Source organism: Coffea eugenioides, chromosome 3 (assembly GCF_003713205.1).
Source record: "Coffea eugenioides isolate CCC68of chromosome 3, Ceug_1.0, whole genome shotgun sequence".
Taxonomy (NCBI): Eukaryota; Viridiplantae; Streptophyta; class Magnoliopsida; order Gentianales; family Rubiaceae; genus Coffea; species Coffea eugenioides.
This window is the reverse complement of record NC_040037.1, coordinates 40,452,642-40,468,831: the sequence shown is the minus strand read 5'-3', so window position 1 is coordinate 40,468,831 and position 16,190 is coordinate 40,452,642. Positions and strand designations below refer to the sequence as shown.

The 16,190-nt window shown below is 35.1% G+C and overlaps 1 pseudogene; it reads right to left on the bottom strand.

Moving 5' to 3' along the window:
* Positions 1-928: 928 nt before the first annotated feature.
* On the bottom strand, positions 929-15,964 carry LOC113766608 (annotated as a pseudogene).
* Between the last annotated feature and the right edge of the window lie 226 nt (positions 15,965-16,190).

The window sequence follows — 16,190 nt, the reverse complement described above, 5'->3', positions numbered from 1 at the left end:
CCATCAAAATCAACATTAATATATCATCATCAGGTCCTGCTAAAATCCAGTCTCAGTCTTGTGGATGGAGGAGTATAGCATGAAAGAATCTTGGATAAAAGTGGCCATTGCTAAACCACTGAACTTGGCTCAATGGCCACCAGGTGGGACTGAAGTCCCTCCTTGGATTGTAGGTGGGGGTTCAAACTCCACTTGCAGCAAAAAAAAAAAAAATTCAAGAGTGGTGCCATAGCATTCTCTTGATTTAGTCAGATCTGCATACCTACTAGTTCTTAAACACAAACCTCCTTAGGCTCCCCTCCCTTATAGATTATAATAGAATAGATTATATAATTGTTATTGTTGTCCTAATTTCAATGATTAGACTATTTTGTGTACTTGTTTTTCTATCACACGGAGGTCAAAATTTGTTTAAGTCTGAAGCCTTCTTGGCGATTTACAATCCAAAAAAAAAAAAAAAAAGACTATCTCAGTCATCCTAAGATTACTAATTTGGGAGATTTTTCACAGGTGAATGTGTATGTTGGAAGCTTAGGCCTTGTTTGGATGGATCCTAAATTCAAATCTATTGCTCCTAAATTCAAATCCTTTTGGCTATGAGATTTAGGGTTCATATGGTGTACTTGACAGTTGAGGGGAGAAGGTGGGAGGAGGGGTGGGAAAGAGTTATATATATATATATATATATATAATCCCTCCGAACTTTATCCCTAATTGTACCTTACCTCTTTAATTTATTAAATGGGCACTTTACCCCTATAATATATTATAGTGCTATCTACCCCTATAATATATTTTGTTGAATTCTAGTTTAAACTAATTTAAGCATGAATATTGGAGCTGATACAACACGGACCAACTACCAGATACATTAAATTAAATGCAAGTAGTTCATATTACACAATCACAAATAAGTTTTTGGATATTTCAGTACAGTACCACCAAATGAAGATTATTGAATTATTACTGGGCTGATTGTGTGAAGAACAGCAGCATTAAGCTGAGACCGTGTAATAATCCCCGCAGCCGGTGCATCCCCAGCCCAGCCGGAAGTAACCTTCCTCTCCCCAGTTCACACCCCAGGAGTTCTTTACTATCCAGTACTGGCTGAGCTGGCCAGCAGAACCACCTCCATACCCAACTACAAGGGCTCCGTCATCTCGGGGTTCTGAAGAGTCTAAACAAATCAGCGGGCATGTGACTCCGCCGATGTATGTCAGCAACCAATCCGCGTTGAGCGCAACTATGATGAAAAAAGAAAAGGAATTATACTCAGTTTCGAGTAAATCTTATATATGATGCCGTTGATTCATCATGACGTATATATATATATATATATAAGATTTGAATTTTGAATTCAAATTAATTATCATACATACATTCAAATTCAAGGGTGGAATTAGAAAAAGTGATTTGGTGGGGACAGATTTAACATGTAAAATTTAACCAATTATAGTATCGAAAAAGAAAAAAATAGATGTCTAACTAATAATAATGTGACCAATATATATATATATATATGCCAAAATTTATCTACATAATCAAGCTAAAATGTAGCAAAAAAGAAAAGAAAAAAGTTTCTTATATATATCAAATTCCTAATAAACAATTGTGCCGCTTCTCCTTTCACAATAATAAATTTCTCTAGATTTATTTACTAAAAAAGATGAAATAAAGAATGAGAAACTCTTGATTAATTGCAATGTGTAGTCCAAATGGGTTTAGTGTACTAGAGCATATTGGAAAGGACTGAGAAGAAGAATAAATGAAATAGTGAGTCTTTTTTCTTCTTTATTTAGACAAGGTATTAGCATATTAACTTGTTCCGGTGTAGGACAAATAAACGAGTGTGAAATGTTAATAGGGTTTCGTTGAAAAAAAAAATGGGGGCAATTTCCTCTAAGTATGGGGATAAACCTGTAATTATTTACATACACAAGGAGAATTTGGTGCTTCCATTGCCCCCACCTCATCGGTTTAGGGCCTCCAAAAAAAAAAAAAGAATCATTTTGCCCTCCATTGTAAAATAGAACTTGTGAACCCCAACCTAATCTATACGCACGGAAGTCTAAAGAGATTGTATATAAGGGACTAGTAGATATGAGAATTTGAGGTTGTATATAAGGGACTAGTAGGTATGAGAATCTGACTAGACCAAAGAGGTGTTCTAATACCTCCATTGAATATTTTTCACTACAGGTAGAGTTCGAATGTCCGACTTACAACCTCACAGTGGTTGTGACTCTCCTTATCTCCATCTAGTACAAACTTGTCAGTGTATAATGAACAGAAGAACAAAGCAATGTATTAGTTTCTTGTCAACTCCCAAGTACTGATACAGAGAATTGAGCTTACTCTGTGTGTGTGTGTGTGTGTGTGTTGGGGGGGGGGGGGTGTTAATTCAAGTATTGGAGTAGCTGGTTGATTACCTGCAAGAGGACCATTCTTCACCAGATTTGCAGCAACTTGATTAACGTCAGAGGAGACAACACTGAAGTTGCTTACTATAGCAGCAACAGTGCTGGAATTAAATCGACATGCTCCAACCTCTCCTTCGTAAGGATAAGAATCCTCACTATCAATTCCACCTTGCTGCTGTATGTACTCAAAAGCATTGTTAATCCGCCCGCCGTGGCATCCAGTGCCATCCTTTGAGTCGCGAACAGCAAAAGGTGAACGCTTAGTCAATTAAGTCACCACCACCGTCACGCACCAAATCCGCTTAAAAAATAGAACGTAACATGCCGTGCCGCAGATTTTTTTTTTTTAAAAAAACCCTCGAACAATCATGAAACCTTGCTTTAAGTAAATAAACCATTGAAAAATTGCATAAAAAATGAACTTCGAAGATTCAATATATTAACCAAAGCAAAATTCAGCAAAAGCTACCTTAAAAATATTTGTGCTAGTGGTTGGTATAAATTTGCTACTTATTACATTATGTAGAAAGCGCTATAAATATGATAAATTTCCTATAGCATAAACGTTCTTCATCTCCATTTGAGTAAAAAATCTACTCATTCTTCACTTGGACGTATCTCTATAGTTTCGTACTCATCTAAAATGGTAAACCATGCATTGATAAAGTGGGGTGAGCGAACCAAATCGCTTAGCAAGTACCATCGACTATCCTTGTGGACCAATATGCCTTACATATAGTACTTTTAGCGATATTTTACTTGTCATAACATGCAATATCATGTATTCTTTTTTATAGGGGTGTCCAGTGGATTTCGCAGACTATTCCCCACCCTTCACAACTTGCTGCAGGCAGCAAGGTTCGAACTAGGACCTAAGCCTCCAAACAATTTATGAAAAGCATTTTTACCTTTCGTGTAAGTGGCACAAATACTCAATTCATAATAAGCGATAAGCCAATTATTCCATTCTTTACAATACATGATAACTTGTTATGGTTCAACCATAGGAACGAGCCATTATTGGTTTCTGAGTACTCAGTCTAGTAGGTACACCCTACTAGTAGGGTGGCTAAGGAGATGGCCAATCTCCCAAGGCTGTGACACCCCAAATATTAGGGGATTGTTTGTAAAGAAGATACTAAAGTGTATTTCTTTGGGTTTGATTTAAAACCTTATTTTGTTTTAAAAGATTAGAAACCCTAATATTTGAATCGAAAACCCTAGTTACTTGTGATTAACCGGTTTTCTTAAATCTCTCATATTTTAATTGAAACCCTAATTTTAATCACTGGAATTGTAAAATCCCTCACGTTTCTCTTAAAAATTTCCTTTTATTTGGAAATTATTCATTTATTAAAGCCCTACCACCCAGTCATTCCACAATAAGTGCAAATGAACCTAGAAAGTAGGGTTTCACTTTTGGTTTCAAGATTGGGGCAAAATTAGGGTTTTCGCGATTTTTCGCCGGATGAATTTTCGGTACGGAGCAGGGATCAAATTTGGTGATTAAAAGTGACTTTTAAGTGAGAAATAATATGTGATTAGGAGCAATGATATAAGGTTAGTGAATGAGAAGTAAAAACCCTAGTACGTGTGTTTTTAAGAAAAACGGCTCGAACCGACGGGTACCGCGCACTACCGATTGAACAAACCACTTGACCACCACTTTCTTACCACATGAGCTCATTAATACTTGAGCAAAATATCTTCTTATTTTCCAGCTAGCTTGACCGAATTTTAAGGCTAAAAATAGCAAGGAAAAGAAAGAGAAAAATGAAAGGTGGTGGTGGCGACAAGTGTCGCCATCTAAGGGTTTCTTGACCAAGAGATTAGTATTCCTTTTTAACCCCAATTTTTGCATCTTTCCTTCATTATTTCTGCTCCATAGCCGAGACAAGAGAGAGAGAGAAAGACAAAGAGAGTTCATCTTGTTCTTCTCCAAATCTTGAAAAGTTTCTTCTATTCGCGCAAATCTACTCCGATTAAGTTGTTATCTAGCACAAGGACTACCTACCGGTGTAATTTTCTTGAGGAACAAAGGCCTTAAACACTTGTTTCTAGTCTCCTTGGAAAGGTATACATGCTAGAACCTTGACTCTCCGATTAAATTCGCGATTAGTTGCTAAATATGTCACATATGGTTGAATTCTTGATGTATGTGGTGAAATAGAGGCTTGGATCATGATTTTTCCATTTTTATTGGAATTTTTACAGCCTTCCTATAATTTTTCTAGTGCTTAAAAATTGAGGTTTTGATGTTTATAATCTGATATGGGAAGTTAAGGTAGTGAAGCAAGCTAAAAATAAGGAAATTAGCAATTGATTGCAAGAATCCCAGATTTCTGGAAATTTCCTAATTCAGTTCTGCCCGGTTTTGGTACTCATATTTAGAGGCCAAATTAGGCTTGGCCTAAAACATAAAAGTTGTAGAGAATGGTATTTTATAGGTTCCTACAAAATTTCAGCCCAACCAGAGCAACGTAGCTCGTGAAAAGATGAAAATACCCTCTCTGTTCTAGGTTACATTCCAGAATTCCGAGTGGACAGTTTAGTCTATTTGGTTGTGTTTATTCACTATAATCCGTTGGGATTTAGCTATTTTCCAAAACATGAAAGTTTTAATATTCTGTCTTAGCTTTTAAACGCCTCCAAGAACACCTTAATCGGACCTTGGTAACCTGAGATATGACCATTCCAGTGCAGTGCGGTTAATTAGCCGACTAGTTGGATTTTGGTTATGTAAATTGGGAATTTGACTAGGTTGCATTGGAAACTGGACTAAGTGATCTTCATGAAAATTGTATCCCTGTATCTTAGCTTCGAAACGGTATAAGTTGCGCCTCAATCCGATAAGCGTAGCCTTGGATGTGTTATTTCCGCAACCACACGTCAAATCTGTCTTTTGCTAGGTTACATTTCCGCACTTGTTATCACTTTAATTTTTGTTCTTGTATTGTTTTGAGCCTATTGAATGGCTATTGAAATGAAATTGTGTTATGGGTAACCTTGGGTTTGGTTGAGTAAAAGAATGAAGCCATAATGGCTGGAAAATTAGGTAAACACAAAGGGCGTGCTGCCCAAATTTACGCTCGAGGACTATAGAAATACACTTACGACTTGGGTAGAGTTGATATGAATATCACTTGAACCATCTAGGGTACTTGAGTCTTCTTGTTCCGAGGTATATAAGTAAGGATTTGGCCGAACTTGTACCCTTGAGAAATGAAATAATGATTGCTCGGAGTATGTTTCCTTGTACTTTCGACTCGCATGGCATTTTCAAGTATAAATGTTACAAAGTTTTATCGTTTAAAAAGGTGAGCAAGTGTTTCACGACTACTCTCCAAGTGAATTCCAATTTCTTGATTTTTATTGAACGAAACGTCTAAATTTCGAATCTTAGTCATGTTTCAAAGTTCTCAAACTGAGTTTTATCGCAGATTTGGACTCCGAACCCGGAGTATAACCTGAAAATGACCAGTAAAGGTACTATATCTTTTGGTGAGTGCTTTCAAATACCGAATTGAACTTGATACTTGAACTTGATACGTGACCAATATGATTACATGTTATATACGTGAATGGTTAGGGTAAGAGTGTACTTTATCGCACTTGCCCTTACGTGATATACTTGTTTATTGTTGCAATTGACTTGATATACTTGTTTATGATGTGCGCACTTCCTGGAATTCCAGAAACCCTGTGGCGAGTTACTCTAGTCGAGCCGGCAAGGGCTTGGTCGATTGGGTAACGAACCCTGGGTCTCTTGTTTTGTCGAGTGGAGTGATATCTCCTCGACTAATCGGTATACTCGAGTATTACCACCCGTGTTTCTTGAGGATTTTGGGCCCAGCTGGGGGTTTGAACGGTGGATGGAGAGTCGTTTAAGTGGTGTTCTACTGGATTGGTTGCTTACTTGAAAGTTGACGGAGTGTCAACTGTTACTTGATCAAGCTCTGGAGATGCAAATGGGAATTTGGCTCCTGAGAGCCTTCCGTATCCTTATACTTGAAATTGATTATTGCTTATCGGATTGTTGTACCTTTTGAAAACCAAAAGCACTTTATACTTGCTCGTTTGGAAATTTGCTACTTGAAGTGTTAGTGTTCATCTTCATGAACTTGTTAAGCTCGCTATCTTTTGCTACGTTGATACGTGTATTTTTAATATGGTCAATTTGTGATTTGGAACCTCACTGGGCTTTTAGCTCATTCCACGCTATTTGTTTTCCTTACAGGGGGTACGAGCGAGGCATGAGACATGTAAAGACTAGCGTAGTCTAGTTGTTTTTTACTTTTGACTTTTGACTTGTACTCGCGCTATTCATCGAATAGAATGTTTTGTATTTGGATTGTATACGCCTTGAACCAGTTTGAGTATATTGAGGCTTTGTACCTTGATTTTTATCAATGTAAATTCTAAGCTTGAATTGCGACGCTATTTATGGTCCATGGATGTATGCACGTGATATGAGTAAGTGAGTCCTGGCGAGAGTTGGGCAGGCGGTCCGCCGAACCCTTTGGTTCGCCTTAAGGGGAGGTGGGATCGTCACAAAGGCCCTATAAGCCAGATATTCTGATATTTGGACAAGTAAAGTGAAGTATAGTTCTCCGATAAGACATGAACAAAATTGAATTGTTTAGGGTGCAATTTCAATTCAGAAAATGATACAATTCATACTTAGCATTTCAAAATCAACCACTCACTTCAATTTCATATCATGGAAACCAATAGTACAAATAATCCACATATGGTCTGATTTTGTATTGCAAAATAATTCATTGTAGAAAAGATACTTTTGCAAGACAATTTCTTTTGCATACATTTGTAAACTTTGAAAGCATTTTGGAAACTATCAAGTACAAAAGCTACTCAAAAGAGAAATCTTAAATCATGCTTTGTTTCTATAAGTCATTGCATTCAAATATCATTTACAAAATCAACGATAGCAAGGACTAATCACCTCACTTCAATAGACAATTTTTAACATTGATTTTCCTTTTGGCTTGGAATCAGCCTATATTCATATAAACCATCCATAAATCATAATTGTCTATAGCCCATAATCATTTACTTACTTACCCTGAAGTAACCCCAAAGATCTTGCAGTACTACGATGCATGCTACGAGTTCAACAAAATGTTTAGCTTTACACTTGACTTGAAAATATTACTTTAGTAAATTGACCATAACTCAAATTACAATACTCATTTTCAGAATCTTAAGTTACTGATAGAAACTAGATCGAAAATGCTAAAACTTTCATAGAGAAATCATTTCCAAAATCCTTCAACCTGTCAGTAAAATTTTGGGTTGAAATTCATTCTGCCGCTAGAACCTAGCTGACATTTTGACTGTTTTTTGAAAACTTACCATACTCGTACACACCTTATTTGACCATGAAATTTTTTACAGTAGATAGTATTCCAAGTCTACTTTCGTACAAAATGACATTCAATTTGGATATTCCTACAGTGAGTTATAACTTTTCAAAAATTAGGGGTGCATCAGCCTATTACAGGATTTTCCAGAAAATCATTCTTCAACAAAACATAAATTAAAAATCTTTCTAGACTTTTCAATAAATTCTCAAAATCTCCAGATTCAATGTACTTCCTTAAAACTCTCAAATCATGTTTCTATCCTTATAAAATTCCTTCAAAAGTCAATTAAATTAGTTTAGGAAGTCGCTTTGCAAATCTGTCAAGATTTGACACCAAAAAAGATCCATCTTTCTTGTTTCCATTAACCATCAGAGAATTCTTGAAAATTGAAAAAGACACTTTCAATCCATTATCCTATTGGTTATAAAGTATTCAAGAAGTTTCCTGAAAAATCTCATTGATTAAGGACACTTTCTTGATTAAAACATTGAATCAGGTTAAATCCGTCAAACCAGGCAGATTCAAAAACTTTGAATAAAAAATCATAGTTTTACTCCATATTTTCGTCCCAAATTTTATATGAACATTCTACACACGTAGCCCTGTAAATTTGTCAATTTTTATGAAAAACAAAGCCAATAAATCTGCCGATTTTTATGAAAAACAAAGCTCTCTAAGTTGTCCAAACAAATTTAACAAAATTGTGTGCAAATCTGTCAAAACCCTTTTCCCCTTCAAAAACCCTAGTTCATGTGTTCTTAATAAAACATGTATCTTGATCCTATATTCCATGATGCTTTGATACAAAATATATTTGAATAATGATTAATTTTTCTAATACTGATAGTGTATACACTGTCAGTGTTAGATGAATGATAACTATGTAAAATTTGAATTTGAAATCCAAAATTTGCACATATATCATAGTGTTTATACTATCAGTGTATATAAGATTGTATAGTCACTTAAGCTCATACTTGAATAAAATACATGAATTAAAACACTGTTAGAATTGGATGAATGACACTTACGTAAAATTTGAATTTGAAATTTAATTTTTGCACATATGTTATAGTGTATACATTGCCAGTGTATATATAAGATCGTAGGATCACTTAAACTCACACTTGAATAAATTACATAATAATACATGAATTAAAAATTCTTAAACCAAAAGAAACCTCAATAGCTCTAAACTGGCTTCTCATAGTGTATGTAAGATCGTAGGTCACTTGAATTCACACTTGAATAAACTACATAATAATATATGAATTAAAAATTCTTAAACTGGAAGAAACCTCCATAGGTCTCCTTCTCTTACTCTACCACTTGACATGAATTCTCATTATTTCTTTCCTCCTTGATTTGTTCTCCCTCTTTTTCTCTCTCTTGCTTATTGAATCCTAGTGAAGAAGAATCAATACTGAGGGTACGTTCTAACTTAAGGTATTTATAGGCATTGGTTGGAGTGAACTCACTTGGTTCTTCCGATGTCGGACAAAAGAATTTACTTGTATTAATAGTCTTCTAGAATATTCAAGCATTATTCAAAATCTCCATAATTTCTTTTTTTTTTTTTTTTGTATCCTTGAAAATTTCTGCCATAAGGCCCTTTTTTTTTTGAATTGGGCCGGAAAGTGGGCTTTGGCCCAGTTCTTTTTTTTTTTTTTTTTAAATTCAGTCAGTCCTAGGCCCCTTTTTTTATTTTATTTTCCTCTGAGCCATAATCTAATCCAAAACTAATTAAATAAATTCAACCTTAAACTAATTAAAAGACTAATAAAATGCAGATCATTATAACCACCTCAACGATCTCAATAACTGCCTTTCCTCATTTTTTTTTTTTGTGTTAATATGATTTCCTCATTTCTTCATACTAGCACCAGAGGACATGCGTTTCACGTTGCATGTTAATCTTAGTTCGGACTAAGTTTTAAATTACATATTACGATTTAAAATGAATCTTGTTAATCTTATAAATTTAATTTTATTCCATAAGAAAATTTACTTTGGAAAACGACAATTCTCAAATGAAACCAAAGGTGTTGTATATATGACCTCAAGAACTATAAAACTAATAAAGTTATGTTTTCATTAATTTTGTTTTCCAATTCATGTTTAGTTTCTAAACTATCCTGCTAAAGTTTCTTTCTTGTTCTTTACTAATTTTTGAAATCTATTAGTAAAATTATACGAAAGATGGAAGTTTACTTCAATAACTTTATTCTCCTAGATAAAATTTTAGGGTAAATTATATTTTATCCCCTGTGGTTTAGCACTATACGTAAACTCGTTGTAATTTTAACAAAAGTGTCAAAGTGATGAAAATGGTGTTTTGTAATGGAACCATCTGAAACGTTGAGATTATCCTATTTAAGAAAATAAAATGACTAAAGTGGTTAAGATATAGAAACATAATATGCATGATATTTTAACCCTTTATGGTTTAGTGCTTTACCACATATACCCTATTATAGTTTTCAAAATCTATACATAAACTCCCTGTGGTTAACGAAAATTTTTCATCTTCATATAAGGGTACTTTTGACATTTTAGACAACTCCATTACAGAGTACAAGTTCCGTTCTTTTGATACTTTAATCAAAACTACGAGGGAGTTATGTATAATTTTTGAAACTATAAGAGTATTATGTAGAGTACTAAACTATAAGGGGATAAAGTGTAATTTATCCAAAATCGTAAAGCTGATATTACATGAATGGCAGCAAAAAGAATAAAAAAGATCTTGGGAACATAATGTAGTCATAAAGGGTCACTTATTCTATCAATATTAATCTCGAACTCAATATATAGTAGCAATATCCATCTTTGGATGTATCTTTTGAAATGAGTAACATCATGAAAAAAAAAAGAAAATAAAATGATTATAAGGGGTTTGACCTAAATATAGGTGCATGTATATTCTGTATGACTATCTTATGTACTGATATATGCATTTGCTACTGAGACGCCATTTGGGGTTATGATACTTTTGGTAAAAAAATACTTTTGGATGCTAAAAGTGCTTTTAAGGTATTTGGTAAGTATCATCCCATAAAATTGGGAGTAGGATTTTTTATGTTAAAAGCACTTTTAGCAAAAGTTCAAATATGGTACTTTTAAAATATCTTTTGGAATTTAAAAAATAAAACATTAAATTAAATCAATTTATCCCATATTATGAACTAAATAATGAAATAAATGTATTTAAAAATTTTCAAATTACACATTATTCAATACAATAAGTACATAGTAAACTATGTATCCAAATAATATATTTAAAAGCACTTAAATACTTAATAAGTGCTTTTATTAAAAACCCATTAGTGAAGTATTTTTCAATAAATTATTACAACCCCCAAACGGACCTTGAATAAGGTTCTCCAATAAGTTACAATTACTCCTATGCGCAACTTGTTTAATGTCATGTTATGTATAAGACATTGAATGTATAAAGTTTAAGAAGGTTGATATATATGAACTTAGTCAAAATTTTTAAGACTATGGCCTAATTAATGCCGAAATCTCACAATAGAGAATGGTCAATAGATTTGATTAAAAAATTTTCCAGTAAATTTTATATGAAAAATAAAACATAAAATTTTTCCAAATCAATTTCTATTTCATAATGAATTCTACTTCTAAAACGAAACTTAAGGGTTGGCATATATTACATAAAATGCTGCAACAATCCCCAACAGACTGATCACAAGAAGTGGAAGGGGAGGTGTGGGAGAAGCGAGGGGAGGGGAAGAAGGAAGAGGAGGAAGGAGGAGAGGAAGAGAAAGAAAAGGAGGAAGTAGAAAGGAGGGGGAGGAAGAAGAAGAGGGAAGCGGGTGGGGTGGTGGTAGGGAAGGAGGAGGGAGGAGCGGTGGTCGCGATAGGTGGTGATGTGGAGAGATGGGTGGCAGGAGGTGGGGTCCAAAGAGGGTGGTGGGTGTTTGTGGTAGGGGTGGACAAGAAAATTTTTTAAAAATGCCTCAAAAAAGTTTTTAGTTTTAAAAGCACCCCTAAATACATCTACTGTTAAAAGGGATGTTTTAGTTTACTACAAGAAATCCAGAAACGTGCTTAACAACGTATATAGGATAGGACACCAACGTACTGATAAGATTATGCAGTATTACAGTCGATCATGGCAAATGTTATCACATCCTATGCTCTTTATTCAAACCAGACAATACAAGTGAAGATAAAAATACCTAGACTTGACGGTTAAACGGTCACAAAAGTGCATATCGAAACAATCTTTGTCACTACTGAGGCAGAAGAATTCAAGCTAGCAACATCTATCCTTTTACAGTCAACGAATTTGTAACGAAACTATCATCGAGGCCCAAAGACATTCAATTTTATTTTCATCTTGGCAATATGGATAGTTCCAATGATAGAAAGAATATAATCACTTGATTAACTAGGTCCTGATCAGAAATAGGTTGTCTATTCGATAGTCTTTATCGATTATTAGTGGCCCCCCGAAAAAAAAAAGAAATCAATGGAAAGAAAACTCAAACCTTATGGACACAATCCACAAGCTGCTGCTCGCTGAGGCTAACTAGATCTCCGCTGGCCAAAGCATTGGCTGCTTCCAGCGCTCCAGTTGAACTGAAAGCCTAGGATGACCGGCATGAACCCTGACAAACACCCCAAGTTCCATCAAATTCATTGAATGAAATGTTATGCTGTGACTTAAGATTGAGTGGGATAAGTAAGATTACACGTACATACCTGATCTTTGACGGGGGTGACGACGCCCCACTGACGATAGTCAAGAGCAGAGCCTGGAGAGGGAAGATCCCGAGTCGGGAGGATAGGAGCCTCGTTAGGATCAGCAGAGACACTGAGCCGTCGCTTCTGCTTATGGTGTCCGAGGTGGAGACGCTGCTGGAACTCAGAGGGAGTGAGATCGGAGAACTTGGTAATGCCATGGACCGCGCTAGGATCCAGGAGCTGGTGGCGCTTAGCGCGGTGCAAGTTAGCCTTGAAAACCGAGAATCTATAATCGTCCTCCTCCTGCGTGGAGTAAGTCTTGCCATACTTTTTCTTGAAGAGTGAGAAATGGTGGTCTGCATTCAGGAGAGGATCAACATCATCGTCCAATGGTACGACCTGTCTGAACGACAGATCCTCTTGGATGATGGAGGTAGATTCAACGTTGCCTAGCGTGGAGGCAAGCACGGAGGACAGCTGAGTTAAGCTGAGAAGAAGTGAGAGAAGAAAGAGGCGATCCATCCAATCAGTTGGAGAAGAGCCTGGGAAAGGAAAGGTAAGCTGCATTAATAAAGACAGAAAATATTAGCACAAAGAAGGTGATATATATATATATATATCGTTCCTAATGATATCCAGAACAACAACCACAAGAAACAATTGGTAGGAAGGAATAAGCGAGTGAAGATTTTGAAACCTACTGCGCTTTTATGGGTTTTCTTGCAGCTTTATGTAGGAATTGGAGATTGATTGATTCACTTACAAGTATAAACAGGAATCATAAATTGACTAGTTAGAATGATCCTATCAATTGACTAGTTCAGTTTTGGATCTCTCCTTAAAAAATTCTCAATGGAATTTCTGTTATTGTCATCGCAATTTTAATATCAGGGAAACTTGACAAAACGATTGAAGACTATTGAAGAAAGCATATACTATTTTGCTTGCTTATAACTTATAAGCCAAAGCCAATGCTTAAGTGTACAATACGTTTGTGGAACAGCAAGTTAATGCTCAATTCACTATCAAAAGAGGGCCTTCTTTATATATTTCTACTGCCTATGGGAATCGTTTGCAAGTTGTTCAAGTTACATTGTGATGAATCAGATTTTATAGTTAAATACAAAATCACGCAGGTTCGCTTGCATAAATGAGAAAGCAAACATGAAGAGGACACATATAAACCTATTTGACTTCTAATTGCTCGGATTATCTACCCTTCTTCTTATTATCATTGAGATGATGATGCTTGCACTCAACCAAAAAGATGTCACGCTTTAGTTTATATATGTAAATACAAAAAAAAAAAAAAAAAAGGGCATGCCATGTCGTTGACTAACACTAAGATCTTCACAGGGGGCAGCCTACTTTTGTAACAATCAAAATTTTTGTTCTTAACAACTAATCTTAAATAACTTGGTTTACATTTAATGAATAGCAGCCTATTTCAAGTAAAAGGATTGCAAAAAAAATAAATTTTTTTATTGGTTACAAACTGACTCAAGAAACCCAAATAAGAAGAAAGCAATAATTTACTTCACTAATACCAAGATCTTCACATGGGCAATCTAAATAGCAGTCCATTTAAAGGCTTTATTGACCAATCAACACGGAGAATTCACATGCCTTTTTGTTTAAATGTTAATCTCCCAAAGTGCTGATCTATTTTTTTGTCCAAGGTTGCCAGGGAAAAATATTTTGCACTCTATGCATGCAAAAAGGAATGGTAAAGGATTTGCCCATTTAATAAGTTATTCGGAAATTTTGAAAAATGAGTGTTGATAAACGAGCGTGGACTACTCTTTAGACATCATGGAGAAATACGATTGATTATGAAATTGCATTATTACTCTTTGTGTCTTGGGTTGGTGAGATGGCATTGGCACCCAATATGCAGACCCCATGGTGATTTTGTTAGTCAAATGTGCTGTGATGTTTTCTTGGTCTGTTAAGTCAAATTTAATTTTGTTTCGTGATGATTCCCTTTGAACAGTTTATGACATTTTTTATTTTTTACATTTTATTGTGACCCAAAAAGTAATAAATTTGATTTGTGATCACAAGACCATCCAAATAATTTTGATAGGAAACTAGCTAAGGGCTTGGTAATTTACCGAAATTTTTTTTTCGTTTCAATTTTGTGAAACAATGCTGCTAACCTCAACCAACTCTCGTTATAGAAATGTCAACCTCGACCTCAAATTTTATGAAATAATGCTGCTGAATTTTTTTTGTTGTAAAGCTACTAGGGGCACTAGCTAATTAAATAGTGTAGAACTGAAATTTAGGGTTTTAATAATAACTACGTGTGTGCAGGATTATAGAATTTTACAAATATATATGGGAGATGTTATGGCTAATTTACGCACATACAAGTATGTGAGGGAGAAAATGAATAAATCAACAATATGATATTAGTAACAACATTATAATAAGGTTCTCAATTCTTCAATTTTTTGAACTAATAATTACCTAATAATTAGATGAATTTGTAAATAAGTCTTGACAATTACAATAATTACCTAATAAAATATCATTTCCTATATAAATCGACTGTAATAAACTATTAAAAACTTAGACTTGACTAAAATATTGCTTAACAATGATATAAAAATTTCTTATTTTAGGCTTGATTCATATGCCAACAATTAGTTCGATTCTTACATTCTCGTCAAGGCAAGATCTCCGCAACTGCAGCTTGCATCAACAATTTCACCTCATTTGTCAGTCGCCTTCCTGCTCGTAGGCCGTTTCCAGTTCGCATTAGACATTTATATATTAAGCAGCCTGATCATTTCAAGGTACATCAAAAACATTGCGAGCAAACTGCTTAGAGTTTTAATCCAGGTCCTTGATTTGATTGTTTGACAAAGTTACAGGACCAATCTGTTTAGCAAAAGGCTACTTTCACGCTTTTAAGTAGTCTCCCACTTTACCAGCTTTCTGTTGGAAAGGCGGAGGAATTTCGAACTATTTGGAATATGAACCCGTGCATGCTAAGTGATTTCACAGTTATGAGCTTAAATTTCTGCTTAAGCTTAAGGCAAGTAAGGCAAAGAGTGATTGACTCTATCAAGACTTTGCAGCAAGAGAGCAAAATCCCAGATATAGAAAAACTGCCATTTCTTGACTTTCTGAAATTACTTTATGGAGCCTTTGCCCTCTTAGTTTTTATTTTCTTGTAAAAGCACAAAAAATCCTCAAGCCGAACTGACTTGTTGAGTTGGAACACTGTTCGGCAAGACTGAACTATGCCCACAAGAAACCTGCAAAAATGCAGAACACCGTTCAGCAAGGCTGGACTATGCTCATAAGAAACGTGCAAGAATGAATTGACAGAGGTCCGAGGTTAAGTCCTTGAGATCATCAAGTCAGCTTCCGAATAAGAGTTGAGTGAGTTTAAGAAACAAGGAGTTGAGTGACTCTCAGATTACGTACCTTTGATGGCATGTGCTCATATTTGTAGGACAACCTCTAGATAGCTGATAGAATATGAAGTTGATAACTGATAGAATATGAAGTTGATAGGGCAAGCTTTATGGTAGTTAATGAGCAACATACACTAAATTGTTCAATGACCACCATAAAGCTTGCCCTATCAGATGAGATTGTATTATAACTGAATACTAAGAAATTACAATCTAATAAATAAAAACTAACTCACAAATGGTGGGAT